Genomic DNA, 20,667 nt, shown 5'->3' with positions numbered 1-20,667 from the left:
GGGCAGCAGCCATATTAGCTTTTAAGAGAGAGAGTATTCTATTTCTCTCGATCAAGCTCTTGTTAACTATCTCCAATTTGGTAGTACCAGCTTCATATACTAGAACCTCAGAGGGTGATTGCCTATACACTGCTTCATAAGGGCTTATTTTGTTGCTGAATGATGGGCAATGTTGTAACTCCATTCTGCCCATGGCAATCGAGTTGCTTATTTCTTAGGTTGGAGACTGCAAAAGCACCTAAGATATGTTTCTACGCAGTGATTAATGACTTAAGTTTGCCCATTCGTTTGTGGATGATAGCCCGAACTAAAACACAGAGAAGACCCTTGTAAATCAAAGAATGCCTTCCAAAACTTGCTCATGAAAACTGGATCCCTGTCACACACAATTGAAGCGAGCATTCCATGGATTTTGAAGATTTGCTCCATAAATAATTGTGCCACGAAAGCAGCAGTATATGGATGAGAAAGTGAAAGGAAATGAGCATACTTCGAAAGCCTATCCACCACCACCCAAATAATAGTTTTTCCTTTGCATGGTGGCAGCCCAATGATGAAGTCCATAGAAATATCAGTCCAGATCCTAGTAGGAATGGGTAATGGTTGCAATAAGCCCGTTGGAGCAAGAGTCTCATACTTTTGTTGTTGACAAACTGGACAATTGGCTACCATTTCCTTGATGTCTTTCTTCATGTCATTCCAATAAAAAGTTCGAGATATTCACTTATAAGTTTTGAGAAACCCAGCATGACCTACAATAGGTCTGCAATGATGCTCTTCGAAAACTTTGCATTTCCAAGAACTTGTAGGGCTTAACACAATTAAGTTTTTGTACCTTAAAAAACCATTTTCCATTGTATACTGCAGAGTACTAAGCACTGTAGAATCAGAAGGATATAAAACGTCTTGAATCTTGTTTTTAATCCAAGTATCTTGTTCACTATCACGTCTTAGATCATCTAACCAACTCAAATACGGGTAGGAGATAGTAGACAAGAACTTACTAGAACTCTGAGAGTGGTCATCAATGGGAATTCTGGACAGTGCATCCACCACTTGGTTATCACAACCTTGTTTATATTGAATTTCATATTCGAACCCCAACAACTTAGAGACCCACTTTTGCTGAAATGAGGTATTTTCTCTATTTTGGAGGAAGAACTTAAGGCTATGATGATCTGTTTTGATGATAAAGTGCCTGCCAACTAAATATGAATGCCACTTCTTGATGGCATGAAGAATCGCCATCATTTCTCTTTCATAAGCTGACAAAGATTGATTCCTCACACTAAGAGCTTTACTCGTAAATGCAATTAGTCTACCTGATTGCTGCAAAACAGCTCCAATCCTAAAATCGGATGCATCGATTTCAATGACAAATGGTTGAGAAAAATTAGGAAGGGCTAAAACCTAAGGAGACAACATAGCTTGTTTAAGTTCATTGAATGCAGTGGTGGTAGCCTTAGACCAATGGAAGTTGTCTTTCTTTATGAGCACTGTCAATGGACCGATTATTCTCCCAAATCCTGGAATAAACTTGTGATAGTAACTAGTGAGGCCAAGGAACCCCCTCAGTGCTTTAATGGAAGTGGGGTCTGGCCAGTTAACAATGACTTTCAGTTTAGAGGGGTCAGCTGCTACACCTTCTTGAGAGACAATATGTCCTAAATATTCCACAGTAGTTTGACCAAATGCACACTTAGACTTCTTAACAAACAATGTATTAGCGTGCAGCACTTGGAAAACAGTTCGGAGATGATCCAGATGTGATTCCCAAGATTGGCTATAAACCAATATATCATAAAAATTAAAAATTAAAAATTAAAAAAAAAACTAGAATGAATTTTATGAGATATGGTTGAAAATTTTCATTAATAAGGCACTAGAATGTTGCAGGAGCATTGGTTAGCCCAAAAGGCATAACCAAAAACTCGTAAAGCCTATCATGGGTCTGAAATGCAGTTTTCTCTATATCATTAGGATGCATCTTGATTTGATGATATCCTGATCTCAAATCCAACTTAGAGAAAAACTGAGCCCTAAAAAGTTCATCAAGCAACTCATCGATCAATGGGATAGGGTATTTGTCCTTGATAGTTATCAAATTTAAAGCTCTGTAATCCATACACATTCTCCAAGTTTCATCCTTTTTCCTGACCAAAATACCCGGTGAAGAGTATGGGTTGTTACTAACTCTAATGAAACCAGCATCCAATAAATCTTACACACACTTCTCAATTTCTGTTATTTGTAGATGACCATCTCTGTAAGGCCTCATGCTGGGTGGTTGACTACCTTCCATTAATGGAATCCTATGATCATGGGATCTATAAGGAGGCAAGCATTAGGGGGTGAGAAAGACACTGTCATAATTTTGCAATAGATTCTACAATTCCACAGATTGCTCAGTAGTTAAGACATTTGGTTGTTGAACACTTTCCTCAGATTGTAACTGAAAAAGAAAAGCTCATACCGAAGATTCTTGTTGCAGTAACTTCTCCATTTGAAAGATTGAGACATCTTGAATAAACTCAGTAGGTGTTTTCGGACTAGAGAGATAATAAGTAGTATTGCCTTTTTGAAACTTCATGTACAGCTTGTCGAAGTCCCAAAGAACTGGCCCGAGGGTTCTCAACCAATGCACCCCCAAAACAATATCACATCCCCCAAGTGGCATAGCATATAAATCAATAACACACTGATAATCTTGTACCTTCAAAGATGCAGCCCCTAAGGATCCCACATCATTCACCTTTCCCCCATTAGTAATTTTCACACTAAATGAATGAGAAGTGTCCAATTGACCCTTAATCTTTTTAACCAAAGATGAGTCAATGAAATTATGCGAACTACCCGATTCGATAAGAATAACCACAAAACAAATCTTAATACTACCAACCACCTTCATTGTTTTAATAGATTTAGGATCTGGAGTCCCAAAAAGTGCACATGATGTGATTTCAAGTTCTAGATTATCATCCTCAGAATTTCCATCATCACTAGAGGTTTGCACATCAATAAGCAAGAGTTGTTTCTTCTCACAAGAATGTCCCCTAACATACTTGTCTTTACAATGGAAGCATAAGCAATGTTTTCTGCAATATTCTACTTCCTCTGGTGTTGTTCTTCGAACATTTTCAATTCTTGGTTTATTATCCCCCATAGTCACATTAGCAACATTCTGTAAAGGAGTACAAAATGAGGAATTACCAGAAGAACAAGAGAAAGGCTTGATCTTTAAATCTGACAATTTGGCATCGAGTTGTTAAGCGTAAGCTGTAGCTTCAAGAACATTCCTTGGCTTCAAAATCTTCACATCATGCCGAATTCAAATTTAAACCCCCAATGAAGCAAGATTTCAGAAGAGGAGGATTGATGTCTGGTGTACGATTGACTAACTTTCTGAATTCCAAAATATAATCGCGTAACGAACCCGTTTGCTGTAATTTCACCAGACTTTCAGCCAAATCCTTGAACTCAGACGGCCCAAATTCTTGACAAAGAGCCCTTGTGAACTCCTCCCATTTGGGAAAATTCACCAAACAATTCGCCCATTAAAACCACTGGAGGGGTTCACCATGAAAATGGAAGGAGGCCATCTTTACTTTCTTGAAGTCTTCGATATTGAAGAAATCAAAGTAGTGCCCCGCTTTAAAGATCCACGCCAATGGCTCATCCCCATCACCGAATCAGGGAAAATCCATCTTAAGAAACGGAGGCCTTGAATTCGATGAGTTGGGAATCGAATCGGAGTGAAAAAAAATGAGGACCCAGATTCGGATTCATCCTTTCTTGAAGAATCGGATTGGAATGGATATCTTTTGACGATTCACCGAGAGAATCACTACCATTCGAAGACAAAGAGTGAAACTGTTGAAGAATCAACTCTTGGGTCGCGCGATATTCCTCTTTGTATTCCTTGAATTCATTCCTGGATTCCTTGAATTCATTATGGAGATCAGCGAACATAGATTCGAGCTTCGATACACGAGTATCCATGGTTCTTCTGGAAGTAAGGCGAGTCATACACGAGGAAGGATCAAGTAGAACCGGAAGCCTTGGCTGATACCAATGATACAACCCTCACTCTGCATCTCACTCAATATACCGTAACAGAGTATTTCTTATTACAATCAACAAATCAATCACAACCCTTCGTTTACAATCCTTCCTAATATAGCACTAGGTAGCTTAACCTTTAAGCCACCAACTCCTAACTGCCTAACAGCTTAACAGATATTGCTGACTAAACAATACTATCCTAACAATACTGCCACGTCATCAAGTCAAGATGCTGAGTCATCACCAAGCCCCCAGTATCCTATCACGTTGGCCACCTTCCATTGCTTCCGGACTTTAAGGCTTGAAGCCTTTAAGCCATCCAAGCCGCAACTCGCAAGCATCCAGCAAACCTCCAGCGCCGTTCTGTAAAGTTTTTAATTTCTAAATGTATATTAGCCTTAACCCTAATTGTTTATTCAATACGAAATTTTTATTTAATTGATATAGAATCATATAGTAATTAATCAATATAGTTATTAATTATTGATTGTTAATTATTGATATGAAATTCCATGATTATTGATGAATGAAATTGTTATTTAGCAAGGTTCTAAAAGACACTAGGCGCTAGTCGGGCGGCGGGCTAGGGCCTAGCCTAGGCCTAGCGCCTAGGTGGCTAGAGCCTAGCGCCAAGGTGGCTAGGCGGGGTCTAGGTGGGCGCATCATCCATGAAGTCTCCAGTGCTACTAAATCCCCAATAAGAAGGATCATTTATAAAAACATCTGCAGTGCCACCTTCAACGCCTCCTTCTCCTTCATACACAATATTTCGTTTGTTTCCTTCGACAGTGATGTCATTTCCACCACAATTAACATGCAAACAAGTTGAAACTGGCATAATACGTTAAAATAAAAGTATAAGTGAGAGAACACGAAAGAATGCTGGATAATAACGTACTAGGGATGCAATGCAACTATCTACTAACACACAACAGTGATGAAAACATTGAAGTTTCGAATTATATAATGTTCTATGTAAAAAAAATTCAGGCAAAGCGGGTTTCAAACTTCACTGCCAGCATTTTTTTTTTTTTGAAACAAACACTTTACAATCAGAAGAATTTACTTTATTGTGTATATAATCTTAAATATATCCTTACATCGTGGACAGTCGAGATTCTTCAAGCATGGAAGACCTCTCCTTCTGCCATAATTGAGTGGAAAAATATGTTAACATGGAATGTACACCTTGCATATATGAACATTTTTGTGATTGCTATAATGCAACAAAAGAAAGCAAGACAGAGAGACAATCTTACAAGTTGTTTTCTCTTGAAGAGCTCCGGAACAAGTTCAGGTTTAGATTGCTAACAATAGGGAAATATGTTAAACAATAATCAGTTTTAATCCTATAAAACCGGCATAAAACATGAATATTTACTAGACAAGTATTCTGACATGTTGTCTTGACAAGCAGGTTTCTGGGGGCCTTGCCATGTGAAGATTGTACGAAAGATCACTGCATGCAAGAAATAAATCGTAAAGGTCACTCTCGGGGCCTAGAAAGATGTTGCTCCACGAGATGCCATTTTGCGGACTAGCATCCCCTCTCCGTCAAAGCTAAAAAGAAAGAGGAAGATTCAACTAAGGAAATGAAAAAATGGAAACAGGGGACTGGTAGTCTGGTACTGTACATGTATTTTATAGCAAAGCATATTGCAGATTTTGGAAAATAATATACATCAAGGAAAAGGTCGTACCCAGTGCACAAGGCTCCCGCTTTACCCAAGGTCTGGAAGAGGTGAATGTCGGCCAGCCTTTCCCCCATTTATGGAGAGGCTGCTCCCAAGTCTCGAACCCAAGACCTACCGCTCATGGGCGAAGGCACTTGCCATCGCACCAAGTGCGAGGTGAGACTGAAAAATCTTCCATATGTGCAATCATCGTAAAATGCTAAACTGGTTAGCTCCCAGAATGCCAGTGTTAGTACCAACTTAGTAATAATACACTCATGAGAAAGATCTTGGGTACAAAGAGAAGCATGGAAGGTAAAGGTAAGTTGCAAATATATCAAAAGAGAAAGAAATACGATGACGCGTTGAAAATAAGTATCAGACATACACGTTACTTCCATCCTTGAGCACTGAGTCTGGTACACTTCCACTCATAGAGTTGCCAGTTAAAAATCTACAGAAAGCAACTTCAAATTTTTGGAGTGTTACATCAATATTCATTATTTGATTATATAACGAAAGAAAAAACAATTAAGCATGCAGCAACCTAAAAATCTTAAGTTTCATTCCCAAAATATAGTTCATAGTTAATGTATCAGAAGGTTATACTTACAGGAATCTCAAACGCTCTAAGTTCAATGTGGCTGGAATTTTCCCTGCTAACTTGTTAAAACTGACATCCCTTTAACAATCAGAATACAAAAATATAATCAAACTGCATTCCCAGTCGACAACAGTGCAATCAGTCCCCAAGTTCACACACTACTTACAACATTTCAAGGTTTTGCATTGTCCAGACGTATGGAGGAATCTCTCCAGAAATGTTACAGTTTCTCAGAACCCTAATATATGTAACTAAATAGCATTAGAAAAACTGGCGTCAAAGGTAAATATAACTAACATCTTCATGGTATTGGATGATACAAATACTCGACGTACAATCTTACTAGGCCTGCTCTGTCCCATTTTTCTCTTCAACGATCCAAAATATACATATTTCACGCATACATGAGACGTTAGAAACAAATAAGTCTGAAGTAATTTGACTCATCTATAATGATTTAAACGGCAGGTCTGAATTTTTTCGAAAGCAAAAGATCTTACAATCTCTCGAGTTGTTTCCAATTCTGTATAAAATCAGGTATTGTTCCATTGAAGTTGTTATCGTTTATTCTACTGCATTGGACAATAAAATTGTATCAGGTGACACGGAAGCAGGTTTTTAGACATTAAAAAACAAACACACAGAAAACACTTACAAGTCTGTCAAATTTCTTAGCCCAGAAAATGTCATCAGTAAGTTTCCAGTCAAACGATTGGAGGACAACGTTGCCAAAGCAATGAACCATCAATTTTCACCTATCGTTCATCCTTCAAAAAGTGTTAACAGTGTATCAAAAAATATATAAAGAACCAAATTTGTCTAAAAGGAAAATTGCATTACATAGTTCCCAAGTTGATTAAACTCCCAAGCTCAGGGGGAACAACTCCGCAGAATTGATTTGCTTCAAGATGCCTGATTGTCAAAAAATAAAAAGAACATTGAGATTGGAAAGAGCAAGCCAGAATCACTTTCATTGACTGTGAGAAAATCCAAATTGGAGGGAAAAAAAGGGTTTCACAAAGGATGCAAATAGAAAAGCTTCTGCAGCTTTTGAAGTAATAGCAGAATGTAATCCAGGGAGACGGGGATGGAGACCCTGCCAATCTTAGTTACAATAAGTCCATGATCAAAAAATAATTACAGAGAAAAACGAAAAATCCAAGCTTACAGTTGTGTAAGAGTAGTAATATTTCCCAACTCCTTTGGAATCTCCCCTGACAAGCGATTCACAAGAAGAGAGCTGCATAGAATTTCTATTTCATTTACAACAAGAAGTACGAAATCAAAATACAACCACAAAAATTGACAAGAGCTCACGTTGAAGTTAACTGCGTTGCACCCTGTTGATACACAAAATCAGTGAGGACTTTGGTACAACAGAAAATGTTAAGTTTGTGACCTTCGCTAGATTGCTCCGGTCTCTAGTGTGAATAAGTATGTAAATGGATAGAGACAGAGAAGCAAACACAAGATGTACGTGGTTCACTCAGATTGGCTACGTCCACGGAGTAGAGGAGTTCTCATTAATTGTGAAGGGTTTACACAAGTACATAGGTTCAAGCTGTCCTTTTGTGAGTACTAGTGAATGATTTAGTACAAATGACATTAGGAAATATTGTGAGAGAATGATCTCTATTTATAGAAGAGAGTTTCTAGTTTCATTCTAACATTGACACATGTCGTGTTGTGATTGGCTTCTGATATTGACACGTGTCGCATTATGATTGGCTTTTGATGTCAACATGTGTCGCGCTGTGATTGGTCTCCTGGTTGGAGGGAAACTCTTCTGGGTCCTTGACGGTATAATGTTGACCGGTGCTCAGTAGTTTCGGGATTGGTCAAGTATGGTACAAACAGTGCTCCCCTAAGTTCCCGAGTGAGGGAAGCTCCTCGGATGGGGACTTGCAAGATCCAACCATTGAGTAATCACGAAACTTCTAAGTACCGAAGTGTGGTATCATTTTCACTTGCCTTATTTGTCTCATATGTAGATGTGGCATCTTCTCTGGAAGTACTTTTCCTTCATCCAGGGGTGGTATCTTTAACCGATGAAGATGCACAAGGTAATGTATCAATTTCACTTGAAGCTTACTTGTAGTTTCGGGCTTGGTCAAGTGCGATACAAACCCTATAGTAGGAGTCCCCTAAGTCGCCGAGCTAGGAGATTTGTTGAAGGAGGTAACAGACAAGGTAAGCAATCAAACTTCCACGCAAGCAACCTGGATCAGAGGTTTGACTTCAGCTTCCAGTTGATTGTTCTTCTTCTCCTTGTGTCGTAAACAGCAACAAGGATAAGGAGAAGCAAATGGAGAAGAGATGATATGAGATACTTTTGCTTTTGAAGAAGTAACTTTCCACAAGCTTATTCTTGAACTGGGCTGGAGGGTTTTCTGGTTTCCTCCAAAGTATAAGGCCGACTCAAGAATTTGAGGGTCAAAACAAGTCCATCAAATCCAGAGTACGTTTGACCCGGATGATATAGGATACTTTTGCTATTGACAAAGTAGTGGATGTATCGGCACGTGTTCTGTTACGCTTGTCTCCACATGCTTCATTGTATCTTTCTCACTTGCCCTATCTGTTCCTCAGGCATATGTGGTATCTTCTCTGGAAGCATAAGATGTTGAAGATGAGTACTCGAGAGCAATGTCAGGTAAGTAATCAGGCAAGGGGTTCCAGGCCGTCAGTTCGTGACTGGAAGCTTGATTCCAAATGCTGACTGATTGCTCTCTTTCTTTTTGTCTTGCAGGTAAGAACAATGCCAAAGGAAAAGACAGGGAAAAATCATGATATGGGATACTCTTGCTTTTAACCCTGATGATATGAGATACTCTTGCTCTGGTGTGGCTTGTTTGCATAGGTATTATCAGGAGGAAAAGAAGCTGAGTATTTCGAGAGACTCTACTAAGACTGCCACCTCGGATGTGAAGAAAAGTTGAGCATTTTTTTTTTATTTGTAGGTCTGCCTGGCTGTGGCGATGGAGGTCGGCATATATAGGAGTCTCCCTAACAACAAGTAGTAGTGTTATTCCTTTACCTTTCTTGGTCATAGCAATGTAGTGGGAGCTGCAAGCTTCACGTGTTTTAACTTTGTCAAAGCACTTTGAAAAAGTGGTCTGTGGTATCTGGAAAGCTGATGTTGCGTGTGAAGATTTCAGACAAGCTTTATCCAAGGAAATCTGGCTCTCGAAGTTCGGAGAGCGGTGCATCTTCGATTTTCGAACAAGCAATCTTGTCGGGGATATGGCTCTCGAGATTCAGATAACGGTGCCCCTTCGATTTTTGAGAAAGCAATCTTGTTGGAAGTCTGACTCTTGAGATTCGGATAGTAGTGTCTCTTCGATTTTTGAAAAAGTAATCCAGTTGGGAGTCTAGCTCTCGAGATTCAGATACCGGTGCCTCTTCGATTTTTGAGCACGTAATCCTGTTGGGAGTCTGGTTCTCGAGATTCAGAGAGCGGTGCCTCTTCGATTTTTGAGCACGAAATCCTATTGGGAGTCTGGCTCTCGAGATTCGTAAAGCGGTGCCTCTTCGATTTTTTAGAAGGCAATCTTGTTGGGAGTCTGACTCTTGATATTCGGAGAGCAGTGTCTCTTCGATTTTTGAGAAAGTAATCCTGTTGGGAGTCTGGCTCTCGAGATTCGGAGGGTGGTGCCTCTTCGATTTTTGAGCACGTAATCTTGTTGGGAGTCTGGCTCTCGAGAATCGGAGAGCGATGCTTTTTCGATTTTTTTGCAAGCAATCTTGTTGGGAGTGTTTTCTTGAATGTGAGTAAAGGTTGGGCATTTTTACCAGTCTGTCTTGCCACAGAGCACAGAGGTTGACACATATTGGGACTTTTTAGTTATTAAGCAGTGGTGCTGTTCCTTTACCCTTGTGGGTAATAGTAGGGTAGCTGGACCTTCAAAATTTATGTGTCTAAACTTTGTCAGAGATCTTTGACAAAGTTATATGTGGTACCCGAGGAGCTGATGTTGAGTGTGGAAAGTGGTGCCTCTTCGGAATCCGGAGAGTAGTGCCTCTTCGATTTTTGAACCAACGGCCCTGTTGCCCTTTCTTTTATAAAGGCACCCAATGTGTGCAAGAAGTACATTCAAAGAGTTATTGTTTGTAGGAATTTTCCTCTTACTTCAGAGATTTATTGCACCTCATTTCTCCTTCATCATTTCTGAGAATGTCTGGCCCATCCGACTGTGGTTTTGACTTGAACTTTGGTGAAGAGGCAGTCTTGCCTTCTCAAGACAACATATGGTGCCTATCCTTCTTATCCCCTACTAGTCCTCTTACCGTTGGGGACTCTGTGATGAAGAATGATATGACCGCTGCGGTGGTGGCCGGGAACCTTCTCACTCCTAAAGATAACATACTACTTTCCAAACGGTCTGATGAGTTGGCTGTTAAGGATTCTCTGGCTCTCAGTGTTCAGTGTGCAGGTTCTGTGTCTAATATGGCCCAACGCCTATTTGCTCAAACCCGCCAAGTTGAATCATTGGCAGCTGAAGTGATAAGTCTCAAACAGGAGATCAGAGGGCTCAAGCATGAGAATAAACAGTTGCACAGGCTCGCACATGACTATGCTACAAACATGAAGAGGAAGCTCGACCCGCTGCAGGAATCTGCTGGTCAGATTTTACTTGATCATCAGAGGTTTATGGGTTTGTTCCAAATGCATTTATTGCCTTCATCTTCTGGGGCTGTACCGCGTAATGAAGCTCCAAATGATCAACCTTCGGTGCCTCATCTTTCTAGGGTTCTGCCTAGCACTGAGGCTCTGAATAATCACCTTCTGGTGCCTCCTCTTTCTGGGGCTCTGGTGACTGCTGAGACTTCTCCTGAGCAACCTTTGTGAAGGCTCCCTATTGTTTGTTTATTTTGATTCATGTATATGTACATATTTGTAACTTATCGGAGATATCAATAAACAAGCTTTGCTTCATTTCAACGTATTGTGTTAAATACACCAAGGTCTTCTTCACTAAGTTCTTTGAATTTTTCCTTTTGTTGAAGCTTGTATGTTGAAGCTTTGTGAGTGAAGCATGTAGGTTGAGGTAGTGCTCCCTTAATTTCTCGAGTGAGGAAAACTTCTCGTTTGGAGACTTGAAAAATCCAAGTTACTGAGTGGTCGTGAGACTTCTAAGTATCAAGGTGCAGTAGCATATGGTAGGAGACCCCCAAGTCTCCGGTCGAGGGAGTTGACGAATGAGGCATTTCCTTTCTAAGTGGTAGCCCAAAACTCCTTCTTCATATATATTTGTTATGAAAGTTTTTAGGCCCAAAGAATAGGAGGCCTATGCAATTTTTTTTCGAATTTTTTTTTTTCGATTTTTTGAATTTTCGAAATTTCGAATTTTTGAATTTTTAAATTTCCAAATATATATATATATATATATATATATATATATATATATATATATTAAAGCTTTGTAGGTGAAGCTTTGGTGTTGAAGCTTTGTAGGTGAAGCTTTGAGGTTGAAGTTTTGTTGGGTACAATGAATTAATTTTGCTTCACACTATCTTGATCAAGATAGTGTGAAGCTTTTGTAGGTGAAGCTTTGTAGGTGAAGCTTTTGTGGATGAAGCTTTTGTGGTGGGTGAAGCTTTTGTTGGTAAAGCTTTTATGGGTGAAGCTTTTGTTGGTGAAGCTTTTATGGGTGAAGCTTTTGTGGTGGGGAAAGCTTTTGTGGGTGAAGCTTTTGTTGGTGAAGCTTTTGTGGGTGAAGCTTTTGTTGGTGAAGCTTTTGTGGGTGAAGCTTTTGTAGGTGAAGCTATTGTGGGTGAAGCTTTTGTAGGTGAAGCTTTGGAGTTGAAGCTTTTGTTGGGTACCATGAATTGATTTTGCTTCACACTATCTTGATCAAGATAGTGTGAAGCTTTTTAGAATTTGTAGTTGTCCTCCATTGATGAAGCTTTTGTTGGGTACCATGAATTGATTTTGCTTCACACTATCTTGATCAAGATAGTGTGAAGCTTTTTAGAATTTGTAGCTGTCCTCCATTGATGAAGCTTTTGTTGGTGAAGCTTTTGTGATGAAGCTTTGTTGGGTACCACGAATTGATTTTGCTTCACACTATCTTGAAGTTTTTGAGAATTTGTAGTTGTCCTCCATTGATGAAGCTTTGTTGAATTTCCCAATTTTTTTTTTTTTTTGGAAAGTAGAAATTTGAAAATGTGGGAGATACAACATATACAAATTTTGCTTCCACACAGTTGAGCAAGAGATTGTGATGCAAGCCACACCTTGTAGTAGTCGAAGGTTTGGATGATCCATATAAATTGAATTTGCTTCGAACAGTCTTGAATTTGCTTTGAAAGTTTGAGAATTGTAGTTGCCCTTTATTGATAAAGCTCTTGTTGGCACCATAAATTGGTTTTGCTTCACACTGTCTTGATCAAGAGTGTGTGAAGCTTTTGAGAATTGTGGTTGCCCTTCATTGATGAAGCTTTTGTTGGCACCATAAATTGCTTTTGCTTCACACTGTCTTGATCAAGAGTGTGTGAAGCTTTTGAGAATTGTGGTTGAACTCTTTTGATGAAGCTCTTGTTGGAACCATAAATTCGTTTTGCTTCACATTGTCTTGATCAAGAGTGTGTGAAGCTTTTGAGAATTATGGTTGCCCTCCATTGATGAAGCTCTTGTTGGCACCATAAATTGGTTTTGCTTCACACTGTCTTGATCAAGAGTGTGTGAAGCTTTTGAGAATTGTGGTTGAACTCCTTTGATGAAGCTCTTGTTGGCACCATAAATTGGTTTTGCTTCACACTGTCTTGATCAAGAGTGTGTGAAGCTTTCTATAAGTTGTAGTGTTTGTATTGTTACAGAGGGGAAATGTTTGAAGCAGATGCAAGAGGGCTGAATAGCTTGATCTTCGTATGCCATGCACTGAAGTTGTTGTTGGCTTGCAATAAGACTTTGTTGGTGATTATAACTTTTGTTGGGCATAAGTGCTCCCCTAGTTGAGTTGTCAAGCTTGAGGATTTTTTATTATTTGTGAATGCTAGGAGTTCACATGTACAAGTTGTACCACTCGTCTTCTAGTAAGTGGAATGAATGGTGAGTTGCTTTCATCACTTGGTTAGTGGTACGAAGGTGAGTTCCTTCATAACCTTTCATCACATTTCGTCACCTAGTTGGTAGCACGAGGATGAGTTCCTTCTTCCCCTGGTTGGTGGCATGAATGGCAAGTTGCCAAATGATATTAGAGTACGGGTTGTACATTTCATCACCTGGTTGGTGGCATGAAGGAGAGTACATGTTGTACATTTCATCACCTGGTTGGTGGCATGAAGATGAGTTCCTTCTTCACCTGGTTGGTGGCATGAGTGGCAAATTGCCAAATGATATTAAAGTACGGGTTGTACATTTCATCACCTGGTTGGTGGCATGAAGGAGAATACGGGTAGTACATTTCATCACTTGGTTGGTGGCATGAAGATGAGTTCCTTCTTCACATTTCATCACCTGGTTGGTAAGACTAAGGGCAAGGTGTCTAGGCACGTTGTAGCAAGTGTCGAATGACACAAAGTATGTTGAACCCTTTCAAAGCACAATTGGCTTATGTATGATTGTGTTGGAATGTATGATTGAACGAATATACTGTGAAGCTGTTTGTTTATTTGTATAGTCTTATTGATATATATTGAGACTTTGTTTCATGTTGGAAGCATTCATGTTGAAGCTTTGAACTTGAGTGTTTCATTGCTAGGAATGAAAGAGGATTATGACCGAGTTGTCTAAATCACCTCTTTATTGAATTCATGCCAAATAGTCTTCGTTACATAGGATGCCGAACGGCTGAAGCTTAACACTTGTACAATGTGAGTTTACTTGTAATAGTACTTCAAGTGATCAGCGTTCCATGGATGGCCAAAGGTCTTGCCATTGGAGCTTCTAAGCTTGTAAGAGCCAAGGCGACTGATGCCAACAACTTCAAACGGTCCATCCCAGTTTGGACTAAGTGTTCCTTCATTCGAGACTCTGTCGCAAAGTAATCTTTTCTTCAATACCCAGTCCCCCACTTTGAAATAACGAGGTTTGACACTTGAGTCATAGTAGTTGGAGATGCACTGCTTGTAGGCGACATTCCTCAAGTGAGCCTGGTTTCTGTGTTCCTCGACTAGATCTAAGTTGAGGGTAAGTTGTTTGTCATTTTCGCTTTGCACATAGTTCTAGACTCGGAACGTTGCTTGCTCAAGCTCAACTTAGACAACTGCCTCTGTACCAAAGGCAAGTGAGAATGGGGTTTCTCCTGTTGATGTCCGATACGAAATGCGGTATGACTAAAGAACTTGGGGTACAAATTCTGGCCAACAACCTTTAGCCTTGTCTAAGCTGGTTTTCAAAGTTCGTTTGATTATTTTGTTGATGGCTTCAACTTGTCCATTAGACTGGGGAGGCAAAACATAAGTTGATGTTGAACTTAGAGCAGAACATCATGAACTTATTGTTGTCCAACTGTCGCCCGTTGTCAGTGACTATCGCATTGGGAATGCCGAATCTGCAAAGGATGTTCTTCCATACGAAGTCTTCTATTTTTGCCTTAGTAATGGTTGCTAAGGGTTCTATTTCGGCCCACTTTGTGAAGTAGTCAACTGCAACGATTGCATAGCGAACCTTGCCCTTCCCTGCAAGCATTGGGCCAATCAAATCAAGTCCCCATTGGGTGAAGGGCCAAGGGCTGATCATAGGAGTGAGCGACTCGGGAGGGGAGTGAGGAATAGTTGCGTAACGTTGACACTTATCACATGAGCGGGATATTCTGATGGCATCTTAGTGGAGTGTTGGCCAGTAACATCCTTGGCGAAAAGCCTTGTGTGCTAGGGATCGAGAACCAGCATGATCTCCGCAAACTCCTTCATGTATTTCCTGAAGGATAGTTTCCGCTTATGCAGGCGTAAGGCATCTTAGGTATGGTAGGTTAAAACCCCGCTTGTAGAGTTGGTCATTAATGATCAAGTAACGGGTAGCCTTGTATCGAATCTGCTTAGCTTGGACTTTGTCATTTGGAAGGGTGCCATGAGCAAGGAATCTATAAATTGGGGTAATCCAACAATCCCCCTGTTGTAAGTTGCACACTTCTGCAACCATGATGCTTGGTGCTGCCAACAATTCGACCTGAATTTTTCTCCCAATCTTGTCTTTCACCGCTGAGGCGAGGCGAGCCAAAGCATCTGCATGATTGTTTGCCGCTCGAGGAATTTGGGTGATCTGGTAGTGGAAGTGCTTGAACAACAATTGTGTTTGTGCCAAATATGCTGTCATGGAGCTATCCTTAGGATCAAAGTTGTTGGTGACCTGGTTAACCACCAATTGGGAGTCACTGAAGATATCAATTCGTTTAACCTCAAGGTGTTCGGCCAAACGTAAGCCTGCTAGGAGGGCTTCATATTCGGCCTCATTGTTCGACGCCTTGAATTTGAAACGAAGAGCATACTCCATCACTCTGTCAGGGGTCGTAAGGACTAGTCTTGCTCCACAACCCTGTTGGTTGGACGAGCCATCAACATATAGACTCCATGATGGGGCTGTTGGTTCTATTTTATGAGCTTCAAAGGGTAATGAAACCACTTTTTTAGGCATAGAAACAATGTCGACAGGATATGTGAAGTCGGCGATGAAGTCTGCCACTGCTTGGCCCTTCTCAACTGGCTTTGGTTGGTAGGAGATGTCAAACTCACCCAATGCTATCGCCCATTTGATCATTCGCCCAGAAGTGTCAGGACTTTGGAGTATCTGTTGAAGAGGATGATTGGTAAGCACGATGACGGAGTATGCTTGGAAGTAAGGGCGAAGTTTTCGAGCAGACATGACCAATGCTAGAGCCAATTTCTCAATGTTGGAGTATCGTGTCTCCGCATCTTGTAAGGCCTTGCTAGCGTAGTAAATAGGTCGTTCAACATTACCATCATTTGGAATGAGAACGGAACTTACTGCTGAAGGCGATACCGATAGATAGATAATGAGAGTGTCACCAACCTCAGGTTTGGAGAGCAGAAGGGCTTTACTTATATAGTCTTTGAGGTTCTTGAATGGCTCAGCACATTCATCAGTCCATGTAATGTACTTCTTACTTCCCTTAAGTACTTTAAAGAAATGAGCACATCTGTTTGTGGCCTTAGAGATGAACCTAGTTAAGGCTGCCACCTTGCTAGTAAGGCTTTGGATGTCTTTTGAAGTTACCGGTTCCTTCATGTCGAGGATTGCTTTGATCTTCTCGGGATTAGCCTCAATGCCTCCTTGGCTTATCATGAAGCCTAAGAATTTGCCAGAACCTACGCCAAAGGCACATTTGTTGGGGTTCAACCTCATCGATACCCCTTCAGAATGGTGAAAGTTTCAGATAGCTTGGTGATGTATTGGTCAGCATGTTTGCTCTTGACTAGCATATCATTAAGGTAAACTTCCATGCTCTTCCCAATCTATTCGGCAAACATTGAATTGACCAGTCTCTGATAAGTTGCTCCTGCATTCTTTAGGCCGAAGGGCATGACTTTATAGCAATATAGTCCCTTGTCAGCAGTGAAGGCTGTGTGTTCTTGGTCCAAAAGGTTCATGAGGATTTGGTTGTATCCTGAGTAAGTATCCATGAAACTCAAAAGTTCATACCCTACCGTAGAGTCTATAAGTCTGTCTATGAGAGGAAGAGGAAAGCTATCTTTCGGGCATCCTTTGTTTAGGTCGGTGTAATCGACACACATTCTCCACAAGACCTTTTGGAGCATGAGACTTTCCTTGGTCAGATTCTTCTTAACAAGGACAACATTTGCTACCCACGTTGGATAATTGACTTCGCGGATAAAGCCTATGCCTTTGAGGTTTTCAACTTCTGCCTTCATTGCCTCGTACTGTTCAGCGTCATAAGATCTTCGCTTCTGTCTCACTGGCTTGGTCTGGGGGTTAATAATTAAGCGATGACAGATGATATCGGGAAAGATGCCTGGCATGTCCTCGTATGACCAGGCTAAGACCGCAGTGTTCTCTTGCAAAAAAGAAATCAATGCCAACCGAATGAGTGGTGACAAGGTGGTGCCAATCTTCACCATGCGATCCGGATAATCTTTTGAGATAGAGACGTTCTCTAACTCTTCAGCGGGTTGTGCTTGCTGGGTGAAAGAGTCATCTCGATGATCGTCAGGTTGACTGTTGCCACCGTGAAGATCCAAGTTGGCTTCGTTTGGGCTGGTGTTTAGGACTTGGTCACGTATAGAAAGGGTTTCCTTGGGCACAGGCAGGTGTTGTTGTTTGACCGAAGTGTTGTAACATGATCGTGCACTAAGTTGATCTTCTCTGATGTAACCATTGCCATAGAGGGTTGGAAATTTCATCAACAACATATGTGTGGATACCATGGCCTTGAGATCATTGATGCCTGTGCGTCTGAAGATGACATTGTATGTTGTTGGGCAATCAACCATCAGGAAGTTAGTGGTAATGGTAGTTGTGTAAGGGCCTGTACCAATGGTGAAAGGTATGTGTATGCTCCCCAAAGGTTGCATGATATCACCGGAGAAGCTTATCAGAGGGGAAATCGAGCGATCGAGCAAGTGTTCAGCTACATTAAGTGCCCTGAAAGCTTCAGCGAACATGATATTGACCGAAGCCTCCGTGTCTACCAGGATTCGTCGTACTTCAAAGTTGGCTATGTGGGTTTCCACAATCAGTGGGTCGTTGTGAGGGTAGATGATACCTCTTTCTTCCTCAGGGTAGAAACATATTGGATCCCAGTTAGGCTTTTGATACTTACCTCCCCTGATGTCCTCCACGTGAAACACTTGGTGTCCAGACCTTAAAGCTCGTTCACTATTTTTCATGGCCCTGTTGGAAGATTTAGATATGGGTGTGCCACCACTTATGGAATATATCACATTCATCGGGCGTTGGTTACGGTTACCCCTTGAAAGGTGAAGGAGGAATTGATCAATTTTTCTTTCACGTGCCAAAGCTTCAATATGATCACGAAGGGTGATACACTTCTCGCCGTCATGGCCGTTATGCTCGTGGTAGCAGCAAAACGTGCCCGTGTTCTTCGTGGGCTTGTAATCCGAATGCCTCGGCTTTGGCTTCGGTATCAAGTGTGCTATACTGGAGTAAATGGCCACGCATGTGGCGTTCAAAGGTGTGTATGCCTCATACCTCGGGGTAGGGGCTGTCCTGACACGTGCTTGACCCACTGTGTTGACTGACTGGGGTCGGGGATTATCATGGCGATACCCTAGTTATCGCGGTAGTGTCTCTTACTCCTTTTACTAAAATGAGACTGGTGAGGATGGAAATCTTTCTTTTTGCCCTAAGATTAATATGTTTGTTGACATGGCAAAGTATTAAGTAAGGCAGGGGGAGGCACCGTTGCCGTTTGGAAGGTCGAGGTCTTCTCATTTGGTTGGATCTGGCTTCCACTCCCTACTTGCTGATAAGGGGTGGTTGTGGGCGGTTTCCCTTGATATTTCTTTACCTCGGTGGGGACATGGTTGTAAGCCTATGCCATCACCTCAGAGTAAGTCTTCCAGGTGTTGGCATTGATCATGTACTTGAAGAAACAATCACGTAGGCCTGCCGTGAATGCCTTGAGGGCGGTCTTATCATCTGCCTCAGCGCAGCGACAATACTCATGGCTGAAATGACCAGCATACTCTCGTAGTGACTCGTCCGGCTTCTGGCGAATAGTGTACAAGTCATCTGCAGAATGCAAGCCATCAGTCTATAGGATATGTTGAGAGACAAACAGTTTCCTCAGTTCCTCAAATGAGTCTATTGTCTTAGGTGGAAGACGGCAATACCCGTTTAGAGCTCCGCCAGAGAGGGTGGAGGGGAAGAGAAGACAACGCTCTTCGTCGGTGTGCATCCAATATGCCATGGTGGACTCAAAAAGGTTAAGGTGTTCAATTGGGTCCTCCCTTCCAGTATAGAGTTGTAAACCAAGCTTTTGTTTGGTCTTCGCTTGAAGGGGGTGTCGAGGATCCTCCTTGTGAGAGGGCCAAACCTGGGTTGGTTCCAGTTAGGTATCTCGGCCTGACGTTCGACCTTCAACTTGTTTACTTCCTCAATGAGCTGTAGGACAAGGGGGTCTTGAGTGGAGTCATGTACCACTAGGATTTTTTTTCCGTAAGTCTTCATCGCCTCTTGGAAGTAGGAAAGTTTGAGCAAAGGCGTGTGATTTTTCCTTGGACTCGCCGTACTGAATTCTAGGGCGAGTCTGTCGGAATACCTCAGAGTCCCCTGTACCTTCATGTTCCTCTAGGACATGTCTTCCTTCCCTAGATTGGCAGCTGGCCTGGGTCGTGGGAAGGGATCGAGTCTTTTAGAAACCCTTGGGTCATTGATCTTTGAGCATATGTGGAGGGGATTCTCTCGACGTTGCTTTAGGAAATCTCGGCAGTCACGATAAACGGTTTTCGATCCTTCCAACCCTTCTACAATGAGGTGTCTTCCTCCACTTCTCATACTTTGGGTTGAAGCAGCTGGGTTGAGAGAAGTCTCATGTTGATCAATGTTTTGATGATTAGCTCGCTCCTCATCAAGGATACCCATGTCGAAGGAAGGTGACCCTCCGTGTTGGGGGGCACCCAGATGATGGTTGATGTCCACAGGGGCAACAAGCTCGCGTGTTTGAGTACGCATAGTTTCGTGGAGCGTCTCAAAGAGCTTCTCATACTGCTCATGGAGGACCTCATTCTTCATTGCTATCTTGTTGTTCTGAGCTTCTAGCTCATCGACTTTAGCTTGAAGAGCAACCCTCTTTCCTTTCTTCTTTCGTTGCTTCGCACTAGGTGCAAGAGGGGTGTCATTTTGTGTGTTGTGACTTCATTCGCTCCCCATGTTGGAGAGGGATACTTGGTTAAAAAAGAGTGTATGAATGGTGGAAACCAGCTTGACAAAGCTGAAGAGAGTGGGAATAAGTGTCATTCCCACAGACGGCGCCAAATGTTGATGCACAAAATCAGTGAGGACTTTGGTACAACAGAAAATGTTAAGTTTGTGACCTTCACTAGATTGCTCCGGTCACTAGTGTGGATAAGTATGTAAATGGATAGAGACAGAGAAGCAAACACAAGATGTACGTGGTTCACCCAGATTGGCTACGTCCACGGAGTAGATGAGTTCTTATTAATTGTGAAGGGTTTACACAAGTACATAGGTTCAAGCTCTCATTTTGTGAGTACTAGTGAATGATTTAGTACAAATGACATTAGGAAATATTGTGAGAGAATGATCTCTATTTATAGAAGAGAGTTTCTAGTTTCATTCTAACATTGACACGTGTCGTGTTGTGATTGGCTTCTGATGTTGACACATGTCGCGCTATGATTGGCTTCTGATGTCGACACATGTCG

The 20,667-nt window shown here is 41.5% G+C and overlaps 3 long non-coding RNA genes across 3 annotated transcripts; all 3 read right to left on the bottom strand.

Annotated features, from left to right (window-relative positions):
- Window positions 1-4,730: 4,730 nt before the first annotated feature.
- Window positions 4,731-5,521, bottom strand: LOC139196001 (uncharacterized). Its single transcript, XR_011581094.1, has 3 exons — window positions 5,461-5,521; window positions 5,322-5,369; window positions 4,731-5,206 (listed from the first exon to the last, which is right to left on the bottom strand). It is a non-coding gene; the product is annotated as an uncharacterized lncRNA (long non-coding RNA).
- An 820-nt stretch (window positions 5,522-6,341) lies between these two features.
- LOC103422601 (uncharacterized) lies at window positions 6,342-6,696 on the bottom strand. Its single transcript, XR_003773875.1, has 3 exons — window positions 6,675-6,696; window positions 6,506-6,577; window positions 6,342-6,417 (listed from the first exon to the last, which is right to left on the bottom strand). It is a non-coding gene; the product is annotated as an uncharacterized lncRNA (long non-coding RNA).
- A 143-nt stretch (window positions 6,697-6,839) lies between these two features.
- On the bottom strand, window positions 6,840-7,111 carry LOC139195951 (uncharacterized). Its single transcript, XR_011581033.1, has 2 exons — window positions 6,995-7,111; window positions 6,840-6,911 (listed from the first exon to the last, which is right to left on the bottom strand). It is a non-coding gene; the product is annotated as an uncharacterized lncRNA (long non-coding RNA).
- Between the last annotated feature and the right edge of the window lie 13,556 nt (window positions 7,112-20,667).

Source organism: Malus domestica, chromosome 05, assembly GCF_042453785.1.
Source record: "Malus domestica chromosome 05, GDT2T_hap1".
In the NCBI taxonomy this organism is placed as follows: Eukaryota; Viridiplantae; Streptophyta; class Magnoliopsida; order Rosales; family Rosaceae; genus Malus; species Malus domestica.
Note: the sequence above shows the minus strand (reverse complement) of the source record. Positions and strands in the feature narration are given on the sequence as shown.